We start from the raw sequence: 12,542 nt of genomic DNA, 5'->3' as shown, positions 1-12,542 counted from the left end.
ACTCTGTTAGTGAGATATCAGAGACAATACCCTAATTTAAAGCGACTGCCGAACAATTTGTTTGTATGGTAAATACGGCTATACCCGAATTTCTGCTCTTGGACGTAAATTTTTACTAAGTGATAATTAAATATACCCGTGACGGGTTAAAACAACGTGATCTTCAGGCCGCAACAGCAGCACTTACATTTTCATCATTGCGGAAAATGCGGGATACACCATCAAAGACCAGTGGGTAATCGGGATACGGGATACAAAAGGCAATCCGGAATTTACCAAGACTAAATCCGAAATACGTTTGAATGGAGTTGAACTGGTTGCGTTTATTCATACCGGTAGTCCGTGTAACATGATACGAAGGACAGTGGCGATAAACTTGCATGTGAATGGTAGACGTGTTCCATGACGACAAGGGGAATATGTGGCGGGTTATGAAAACTCTATCATTACATCAAAGGTAAGTTGTAGGTTGTCGGAGTGAAAATTGAGACGATTTTTTATATTCCGAACGATGATCTGTTGGATGCTGACGTACTAATTGGTCAAAATATTTTTGTGGAGAAAAAGGAGTTTTTAGAGATGGGCACTTCCACTTTTTAAATTGATAGCGGCCAATTGGATTGCCTTAAATCTATGTGGTGATTGGCGATGTTATGGGTGGAACGAAGTCGGCACTAGATGGAAATGATAACTTGTTAATAGCGATTGCGCAACTCCCTTAACGAATTCCGGAAACAAAGAAGCGTATAATTGACGAAATGATACAGGATTTGCTGAAACGGTATTATAACCCCTTCGGAATCGTAATACTCAATTGTTCTCGTAAAGAAGAAAGATGGGAGTGAAAGATTTTGCGTCGACTATCGCATGTTAAACAGGCATATGTGCAAACAGATTTACCCAATGCCTAACGTAGAGGAAAGGTTACAGGAGGCGATGAAGTTCAGATTAGATTTATATAGTGGATACTATAAAATTCCCATCGAACCACGAAGTCAAAAATACACAGCATTTGTGACGACAGAAGGATTATTTGGGTTCAAAAGAATGCCCATCTGGTTAAAGAATGCGCCTATTGGGTTTAATAATACGCATATATGATTCATTATATGGATGACATACTTGTTGGGATGGACACTGAAAAGAGTTGCTTGAGAAATTACATCGTGTCTTTGAGGCACTTTGAAAATTTAAACTGACTTTAAATCCTCGGAAATGTGAATTTTTTCAGCGGACCGTTTCTTACCTTGGTCATCAGTTAACTCAAGACAAATTTTTAACCCCCGAAAACCAGGAAGCAGCATTCCGGGAGTTAAAGCAGGTACTATCAACAAAACCCGTAAAACATCCTACGATGTCAGCGCTCAACATCAGTTACATGCAGAGGCGAGCTCTGTCGGACTTGCAGCTGTATTAATGCAAGAGGTAAACGGTTCATGGAAACCTGTTGCTTATTACAGTAGATCTACGGATGTCATATGAAGAACCGCATGGAGTCGAACAGACAATATTACGTGTCGATAAGGCTGATATTGAGGTAGGTGATTGGTTATTGAGCATGTAACTCCAGGATAAAAAATTGCAGGTGATGTCGAATAAGGTGTTATGTAAGGAAATAGATTTACAAAAATCTTTTGTGCTAGATTAAGGCCGTTTGTGCAAGTTGCTCGATGGTAGGAAATTATGGACTGTCTCGAAGTATCTACGCTATAGAGTAACACAAGACGCACATAAAAATTGTGGTCATTTGAGTATTGATAGAACGATTGAAAAAATTCTGCAGTTTATGTGGTTCCCGCGTATGCCAAACAAATATCCAGGTGATGATGAACACCGGAAGATTCAATTGTCGATTAATGATTTTGTTAATTCCACAACTGGATATTCTCTGAATATATATTAAACGGATTTCATTCACGGGATATAAATAAATAATTCTGTAACTTCTAAACGGTTAATCCGATTTAAATGAAATTTGGTATGCACAAAGAGGAGGTGTTGTCGCATTTAGGTTTTAATTTGGACCTTATAGGCAAACCTGGGGTCGGCGGGGTGTCCCCAAATTAGGACACCTCGGCTATGTTAAATTTTTAAAACGATCCTATTTCTTCATTTGAGTTCCGATTTTAAAAAAATTTCGTGCATACCAAATTTCATTAAAATAGGATTAACCGTTTAGAAGTTACCGAATTATTTCCATCTTTTTTTTCCTATACCACTGTGTGCTGAAAAATAATTCATTCAGTTACTTGTTTTTTTCGTTTATGATAAGGAGCGCACAACAGTCCCGATTGTGGCCTAGGTGTATTTCTTCGGATTTGATGTAGTATACATCCTCTTACCACATATTATTTAAATACAAAATTTCGTATATCTGGCTAACTATTATATTATTAAAATTTTTCAAAGCCTACAATAAATTCTAAATTAATTGCTTTTTATTTACATTGCTTTTAGGGTAGCAAAGCACTCTGGGTATAAACTAGCTAGTGCCGGTTCACATGAAAACTTTTTTTAAAATTTTATATTATTAATTTTTTATACATTAGGTTTCTAGCCTTCCTTAAAATTTTAGATTGGGACTCTTGATTATAGAATTTAATAAAAAATTGTAATTTTTATAAATTTTGCTGATTTGAAAAATTAAAAATAAAAAAGTAAAATTTTAAATGAAACTACTCACACGTTATCTAGAAACTATACAAAAATAGTGCAAAATTTTAATATTTTTTGTAAATGTACATGGATATTATTGGTCATATCTCGAAATCCCAATTTTGCATGCGAAACGGTTATATATATTTTAAATAATTTAAAGTAGAATTATTTTTCGTTTAGGAATGATTCATCACACTATCTTAATTTTTACCAGAATCGGGCACCACGAATATCAAAAACAAGTAAGAGTTCTATATTCGGCTGTGCCGAATCTTATATACCCTTCAAAATGGCGTGTTAAAAAATAGTCAGTACCAAAAAATCATCTTTTACATCACTTTATTCAGGCTCAACATGCTTAAATTCTTGTTTCTAGATACAATATTATATAAGATTCAAAAGAGTACAAAAAAGTTCCCTTTTATGGGTTCTTACCTAATTCCGTAACTTTTAAAAAACAAAAAAATACAAAAAAGTTAAATTTTTCGAGGGCTTACCAAATTACATATTAGGTAGAATATCATAACCCTTTAAAAAATAATTTAATTTAAGTACCTGTAATTAATATATAAGACAGGTTTATATCTGTTTGTAATTATTTGTAATTTTCTAACCATGGCGATCGTACTAAAAAAAATGATTTGTGCTCCATTTTATTTGAACACTCTTCAGCTCCTTTTCAAGATAAAGTGAACTTCTTATTGAAATATATTGAAACTGCACATAAAAATAAAGTGGATAAAACTGATATATGTAAAATTGAAAATTTTATAAAATCAGTTGATATAAAACTGAAGAGTGTTCGGTATTCCATTGCTAAATTTCGATCGAAATTTTCTGATTGGCTGGATGAATGTGTAGAAGTTGCTATTTGCGTATCAACTGTTGGTGCTCCCTGTAAGCAGTATGAGGATTTGAGCTCAAAATCTAAGAGGAAAAGGTTATCAACTTCACTAGAAACCTTATCTAACGAAGAAGTTTCGGACACTTTTAAAGCAATGTTAAGAAAAGAAAAACAGCCTTTGGATGCCATAAAAATTGCAAATATTCTTCCAACCGCATCACCAAGACGACTGAAAAGAATTGTAAAGAGTATACCCACACCATCATCTGATACAACGTTCACTGAGGAAGAAGCTATTGCGCTTATGTTGCAGCTGGGATTAAGTCGTGATAACTACATAACGTTAAGAAAGGCGCTATCTGAAAAAGGAGTGGATGTTTTACCATCATATGACAAAATAAATGAAAGAAGAAAAGCATTATACCACCTCCTATTGAAATAACTGATCGGAAGGCTGTTATTGGACTCGGCGCTCTACTCGAAAATACTGCTTTAAGGATTGCTTCTGACTTTTCTTCAGACCAACTAAAAAAATAAATTCTTGTGATCTTCAACTCATTTGTAAGTGGGGATGTGATGGATTATCAGCACTCTCGGAATATAAACAAATCAACACAAGTGAATCATCTTCCGAGTATAAAAGTGTATTTATGGCATCGCTAGTTCCATTAAGAATTCGAAAGTATGCTGACAGCGATTCTCCATCAACCAGTTTCGATGATATTTGGAAGAATTCGACTCCAGGATCCAAAGCTTTTTGTAGGCCAATAAGCTTTGAGTATATAAAGGAATCCAAAACAACAACGCAAGATTTGATAAATCGTATTGAAGCAGAAATTAAAAACTTGGAACCTATAACAATCGAAATAGAAAATTATTCGTTTAACATGTCCTATGATTTAAAACTTACAATGATTGATGGGAAAGTTGGAAATGCCATTACAGGAACATCATCTACTTGGTACTGCTACATATGTGGTGATAAAAAATCAGAATTTTCGAATATTTCCAAGCAAAGATCAATAAATGAGGAAACATTACAATTTGGAATATCCCCCTACATGCTCGCATACGATTTCTGGAACATTTTCTACATTTAGCATATGATTTAAAGTACAGAAGCATACCGGAAAATGCAAACAAAAGTGCAAATAACAATAAGGAGTTAATGGAAATGAGAGCCAGTGAGAAACGAAGAATTCAAGAGGAATTTAAAAAGCGGATGGGATTAAATATTGATAAACCACTCACAGGATATGGAAGCACAAACGATGGTAATACCGCTAGACGTTTTTTTAAACATTTTGAAACTACTTCCGAAATAACCGGAATTAGTATGGATTTACTGCAAAAGGTCAATATTATTCTAATGGCGATAAATAGCAAGCATAAAGTGAACGCAACAAAATTTGGAGAGTATTCTACAAAAGTTTCTAAATTACTTTTGGAATTATATCCCTGGAAAGAAATGACACCTACAGTTCACAAGATATTATGTCATGGAAAGGTCATCATAGAACATAATATTCTGCCTTTAGGAGAGCTTACAGAAGAACCCCAAGAATCGAGGAATAGAGACTTTAAGCATATTCATCAGTTTAGCTCAAGGAAGTGTTCTAGGCAGTCTCAAAATGAAGATATTTTTAATAATCTGATTCTATCTTCTGATCCTGTTTTATCTACTATAAGGAAACGTTGGATTTGCTACAAAACGTTAGCATTTGAAAATATTCATGAATTTAAAGATTTACTTTATCTTTTAGATATGGACTACTGTGATACCGATTATTTTACAAAATTATATTAATTTATAAAAAAAATAAATAAAGACTATTTTTATATAAAATAAATACTTGTTAATTTTTTTTAGGGATAAAGAATAAAAGATTAATCGTAAAAAGTGGCTGTAAAAATTCATAAAAATTTAGGTAGTAAAACATGCCTAACAAATGTATGGATGAAAATAATAGTACTAGGTAAATTCTCTAAAAGATGTTGAGTTTTCCCTAATTAATTTGTCACTTAAAAAACATTAGGTAGGCATGTTATATATCAATGGAAAGGTAATTTTGTCTATTTTTCAAAACTGTATATAATTTTTGAAAATTAAAAAATTCGCGGAATACTTTTTTAAAAAAAATTAAAAAATGTTTTTTATTCAGTTTTTGCGAAGATACAAATTTTTCAAATTGCAATAAAAATTTTATTTATGAATATTTTTTGATGAAATTTTACAGTTAGGTAGATTTTTTTACTCAAAATCCAAAATTAAATAAAAATTTCGAATTTTTCTTATTAGAAATCCCGGAATTCCCAAAAAAGTTTTAAAAAATCCCAAAAATGGGATTTTTTGGTTTTTTGCCTATTATATCCATACCAGGGGCGGGGTTATCGAAACCCGTTACAAAATGATTAAGAACATATTGGGTCATATAAAACAGGTCACTATAATTTGATATCGACTATGCGATTTGAGAATTTTTGCTCAAAATTGAATTTTTATATAAAAATAGGGTTTTTTGGATGGATCTGGTCCCCTCGGTATCAAAAATTTTTAGGTTTTGTTTCATTTATCGTATTTTATGTAAAGTCAGCTTTTCAAAAAGTATAAATTCTATATACATCTTCTTAGAAACTTTTTAGATAACTTAAAAAGAAAAAGATACTTTTTTCCCCAAAAAATTGCAAAAAATCGCCTTTTTTTAATTTTTTAAATTAAAATGCCTATAACTTTGGACTCAGTCATGATTTTTACATAATTCTTTCACTGCTTGATATATAGACTTGTTGTTAAGCGAATAAAAAAAAATGGCGAAAATCGGGAATATTTGGACCCGCTATTATCAAAAAACTAAAGTAAGGACGGTAAAAATTTTAAAATTTTAATTTTCAAATGCGAATATCTCCTAAACTATAAGAGATAATTTACTGCTACGATGAGAAGATTCTATATACGAAATTTTTTTTAAATCGGAACTCAAATGAAGAAATAAGATCGTTTTAAAAATTTAACATAGCCGAGGTGTCCTAATTTGAGGACCCCCCGCCGGGCCCCTGGTTGGCCTATAAAGTCCAAATTCAAAACCTAAACTCGACAACACCTCCTCTTTGTGCATACCAAATTTCATTAAAATCGGATTAACCGTTTAGAAGTTACCGAATTATTTCCCTCTTTTTTTTTCCTATACCACTGTGCGTTGTTGCTTTGCTCTTGTTTGTATACAGTAAAGAACAAGAACAACGTATTGCTATTGCTGAGCGCTCTATGTGTGTTTTAAAGTGAACCAAAAAATCGATGTTGTAATCTTGTTCGTCTTACCCCATAAAATTATTCCCTTTCCGATATTGACTATTGGTCAAAAAGCTAACATAAGTATGAAGCCATAACTTTAGAACAGTAAATAGCAGAAACACTCAGTACCTCAATACAAAGCTAACATTTTACTTCAAAATTTGTATTTATACATAATTCTTGTTACTTTAAGCCAAACAAAGTTACACCAGATTTGTCTCCAAAAACGTATTGGTCGCCGTAGGAGCGTACTTCGTATATTTTGATACGATGTGATAAATATTACTCAATTTATGCGGTTAAGACGAACAAGATTTCGACATTTTTTTTCCCTATAAAAGATCCGGTCAGTCTAATGTGTTAAAAACACAAAGGCTATAGCTAAACGCATTTACATAAATCAAATGAGTATCAAGCATAAAGGGTTTGGGCACCCTTTACTATATACAAACTATGGTTCAAAATATATACTGCTCAATAGTCTAATTATTGACTAATCAAAAGTCCAATCTATACTCTGATGTACAGGCAAGGCAATATACAGATCTATAGTCCAAACTATAAATAAATCATTAGTTTAGACTATAAACTGATCTATTATTTAGATTATAAACTTATGTAAATTCCAGACTATGGACTTATTTGTAGTACAGGCTATAAATTGTTCTATTGATCCAGAATACCAGTCTATAAAATTATTTATATTATAGACTAAAAAATTATCCTGATTAGACCTTTAATTCTACATCTATTCTTTTCGATGTATGTGATTGGGAACGGACTGATCGTTTAAATCCAAATAAATACTTATGTATATTTATATATTTTGTATTAAAGATAACACTTAAGTATGTAGAATTTTGTGCATTTTTGAACTCGTGTAGTGTGTTATTATTGTATTTGAAATGAACTCGGCTCTGATTATTTAAAAAAAACAATAAACATTTATTAGCTATTAAGATGTTCGTTCTTCTCTTTTCTCTCTTGGTATTTGATTCAGTGCTCTGAGTAAGTATATTATCTAAAAATAAATTTAAAATCATATAATTAATCTTCATTCAGTATCTTACTATGAGTTTGGCTTACCCGTTTTTGAAGTTTCAATTTTAGATTGATAATTAAATCCGCTATTAGGATACTGTGTTAAGCTTGGATATAAATGACGAGCATTAATAGCTGGTAAATCATCATACGTATAGGTTTTCTTGGGAAACGTGGAAGGCTGTTCAGTTTTAGGGACCCGCTAATAAGTTTTCGAAAAAAATAGCTAATACCAGTACATATACTTTCGCCCCAACCTTTACCACCGCTAGTAGTTCCACTAGTTGCTAAGAATAGTGTTGCAATCAACAAAATACCAAAAAATATTCGGAAGTTCATTGGAAGTTTTTTTGTTCTTAACTGAAATACGTTTTTCTATTAAATGATTATCATTTTCCAAATAATAATTGCTATTATATATTATTTGTTTATTATATTATAAATAATTTTAGTCTGATAACAGTTAACCCTAGAATACATATAATGCTCATTAAAACAAAAAGATGTTTATAATTTTCATTGGAACTAATAATTTATAAAATATTATTGTTATATGTTATGTTTATTTTTATTAGTTTTAGAAATATTTATTAGTTATTAGAATTAATAATGGGTAGTTAGTGCCAGACAAATAAAAAACATGATTATTTTGTAAATAAAGCAATCTACTCGTTTATTCACCATCGATAACTCAGAAATGGAGCATCTGAATCCATATATAACAAGTAGGAAAGTATAGTCGGGCATGGCCGACCATATAATACCCTACACCATGAGTATATTTTTAAATTTTTTATTTTTTTAAAGAAACTTTTACGTTAATATTACCATAATTCCAAAATATTTAAGCAATTTATTGATAAAAAACTAAAATTCTAAATGAGGCTTTATATAGGTCAAATATGGGCCGATCCTCGGTAAATTTGGTAAAGAATATATTTTTAAATAACAGTTAGTTTTGTTAAAGTCCATTACGATACAAATGGTTACAAGTCAATTTTAGACGTTTAAGACATTTTTGAAGAGGGGTTTGTATGGGGGCTAGGGCCAAATAAGGGCCGTTCCTTACGAAAATCTGCAGTGTCATTTATACATATATAGAACTTATTTATGCCAATTTTCAGAGAGATAATAGAATATTTGACGTAATTATGGCATAAAAAGTACAAATCGGGAGGTACGGTTGTATGGGGGCTAGGTGAAATAATGGACCGATTTCAACCATTTTCAATAGGCTTCTTCTCTGTGCCAAAGAACATGCTTGGTCCAAATTTCATCAAATTATCTTGAAAATTGCGGCCTGTACCTTGCGCACAAGGTTTACATGGACAGCCAGCCAGCCGGAAAGACGGACAGACGACTCAAAAAATGATTCTGAATCGATCGGTATACTTTAAGGTGGGTATTGGACCAATATTATTTTAAATCTTTACATGGTAATGAAAGTTTTTGTAATAAAGTTTTAAATTTCTACGTCAAATAGTGTCAATGTTTTAAATATCATTCAATATCTTTCTAAACTTTTAAGTGGTTACGTTAAAATTGAATCAAGGACCTTAATGGTTACTGGCCACCAGTAGTAAAAGTAGTAACAGAATTTTATGCAACTAATATACGTAAATACTTAAAATATAAACTTATGCATAAATTTATTTCTAAATCTAAACGCCAAAATAATAATTATAAATATGAAAACAATAACATATTACTAATACAATTTAAACGATTCCATATTTTTCTGCAATTGTTTCAACATTTCATCTACCGAATCATTTGGCTCGTTCTTCTCAGTTCTTTTTGTAGTATCTTCTTCTAAAAGATGGTCAAAATTTACGACGCTTGATTGAATTTCTTTTAACATTTTCTGAATACTTTCGTTATTGTAATCAGAAATTATTCCAGTGTTGGACAAAGTGTTATCCCTCTCAGAAAGTGTTTAACATCAGAAATTGGTTTTGAATCATAATTGGAATTAATGTAATCAACTATCGAGGTAGTGCTTTCAGTAACTATTTCTTCAAAAACATTATCTAAATTACCAACATTGGGTTGTATTTTATCATAATCTTGACGAATGTTTTCTTTACTATTCGAGGTCTTTTTGGATGTAATCATGTCGAAAAGAGTATCGTCATCAAGAAAATATGATTTAGGATCAGTATTATATATAGAACTTGTTGTTGTATAGGGGGTATTTATAATGTAATTTAAATCATATGTATCTACTGGACTTTTTGTTGTTGTAGTTGTCAGTTCCTATTTCTGATTTTTTCGGGATATTTTGAAATATCATGAACTACATTAAAAATGGAGAAGAAATCATTGCTCAGTGCTTTGCTAATGGAGTAACCCACGGCATAATTTCCAGTATCTAAAATAATTTTTAATTATACATATTAAAATTAAAGTTTTAAATATACAAGCCCTCCATACTTACCTTTATTGTGATCTGCAGCTTCCTCTTCTTCTTTGTTAGGCACATGATATGAACCTGTATGTGTACTTGTTCTTCTTTATATATACGGGTCTGTAGCTATATCGGTAAGGTGTACTGTGAAAGAAACCATGAACCCAGCCACCACTGGTATGGGATCCTCCATGGTTGCCTCCAAAGTGGCTACTTTTACTGCTACCAAAACTACTACTCTTACTACTACCAAAGAATCCTCCTCTTCCACTAGAACTTCTACCACCGCTTCTTCCACCACTTCTACCTCCACCCCCTCTTCCACCTTTAGCTTCTGTTGTAGAAACTAATATAGATGCAATTATAGCACAACACACAACTACTAATATCTTATGCATTACACAAAGTTTTTTTTTTCACAATTATTATTTTATTTTTGTATAAATTTCATTTAGCAGCGACTTTTTACTTTGCTGTTCTTTTTAAAGTGATAAGAATTTGTCTTTGGTTTTCTTAATATACTAGTACTCTCAATTTTCAGAATCATATTTTGTAATGCGATAACGAAACATATATTAAACATATATATACTTATAAAATTTCTAGTACTTTTGCAATAATACGAATTTATTTGTCTGCAAATGTAGCTAGAAATGAGTCCTAACATGTAAAATCCTAATATATACTAAAATTTTTTGTAGTTTGTTTATTTGTTTGTGCGTCAATCACGCCTAAACGATGAACAATTTTCTTTCAATTTGGAACATAGAATGATGTATGTCTGGAATCGTCAATAGCCCTATATAACTTTCCGAAAATTGGACTAGAAGGGGTAAATAAAATAATGAAAAACGACGAAAAACGGAAAAAATTGGTATTTTGTGCATAAAAATTTATTTTTTGGCTATTTTAATCAAAATTATTTTCGATTTTGCATTCTAAAATGTCAGAAATATGTATTAGCACAGTTTGCGTTGCGAAAGTTGGAACAAAACTGGTATCAAAATTGGGAAAAGAGCTAAATACTGGGGGAAAATCGGTACTTTTGTGCTTACACTGAAAATAATCCATGTTCAACTTTACGAAAAAAAATTTCGTAACTTATATTTTCGTAATATTAACAAAAATTTCGTGCATAATGCGAAATATATTTAATTTCTTTCTATTTTTACGAAGTACGAAAACCTTTCGTAAAAAAATATTTTTTTGCCAAAATAAAAGTAAAAATATTCCGAAATAAAGTTAAAAAAAACAAACCAAATGCTTTTTTTTAATAATCCCCATTTTTAACATACATACTGACAGGTGTAGGGTATCATATGGTCGGCTCCGCCCGACTATACAATCATACTTGTTTTATTATGCTATTAGCTAGAAACATGAAATTACTTTATGAACCCGGATTAGACGAGAACAAATCAATGGGGATTTTTTGGTGCTTTTTATACCCACCATCAAAAAAGATGGGGGGTATATTGTTTTTGTCATTCCGTTTATAACACATTGAAATATTCGTCTAACACCCATAAAAGTATATATATTCTGGGTCCTTATTAGATTCTAAGACGATCTAGCCATGTCCGTCCGTCTGTCCGTCTGTCTGTCTGTCTGTTGAAAACACGATAGAGTACAAACAGAAGTAGCTAGCAAGCTGAAATTTTGCACAGTTACTTATAGTTGACTCAGTTCGTTTGGTATTGAAAATGGGCAATATCGGTCCACGATTTCGCCTAGCCCCCATATAAGTCCCCCCTTAGAAAATGACATTATCGCCGATAACTTACTAACAAAAGCATCAATAGCGGTATAATTCGGCACAAACATGTTTTATGGGGACATAAATCTTTTCGTAGAATTTTATAAGGATCGGTCAATAATTGCCCCTACCCCCCATATAAAGTCCCCTTCAGAAAATGACTTTATCGCTCACAACTGACTAACAGAAGCAGCAATAGCGGTGTAATTCGACACAAACATGTTTTATGGTGACATAAATCTCTTCGTAGAATTTTATAAGGATCGGTCCATAATTGACCCTACCCCCCATACAAAGTCCCCTTCAGAAAATGACTTTATCGCCCATAACTGGCTAAGAAAAGCATCAATAACAATGAAATTCGGCACAAACATGTTCTACGGGAACATAAATTTCTTCGTAGAATTTTATTAGGATCGGTCCATAATTGACCCTACCCCCATACAAAGTCCCCTTCAGAAAATGACTTTATCACCCATAATTGACTAACAGAAGCATCATTAGCGGTATAATTCGGCACAAACATGTTTTATGAGGACATATA

At 31.9% G+C, this 12,542-nt stretch overlaps 1 long non-coding RNA gene across 1 annotated transcript; it reads right to left on the bottom strand.

Annotated features, from left to right (window-relative positions):
* Positions 1–7,778: 7,778 nt before the first annotated feature.
* Positions 7,779–8,216, bottom strand: LOC124418617. The gene is made up of 2 exons (XR_006940108.1): positions 7,881–8,216; positions 7,779–7,815 (listed from the first exon to the last, which is right to left on the bottom strand). It is a non-coding gene; the product is annotated as an uncharacterized LOC124418617 (long non-coding RNA).
* Positions 8,217–12,542: the final 4,326 nt, after the last annotated feature.

This window comes from Lucilia cuprina, chromosome 3 (genome assembly GCF_022045245.1).
Source record: "Lucilia cuprina isolate Lc7/37 chromosome 3, ASM2204524v1, whole genome shotgun sequence".
NCBI lineage: Eukaryota > Metazoa > Arthropoda > Insecta > Diptera > Calliphoridae > Lucilia > Lucilia cuprina.
This window is presented reverse-complemented; position numbering and strand designations above follow the sequence as displayed.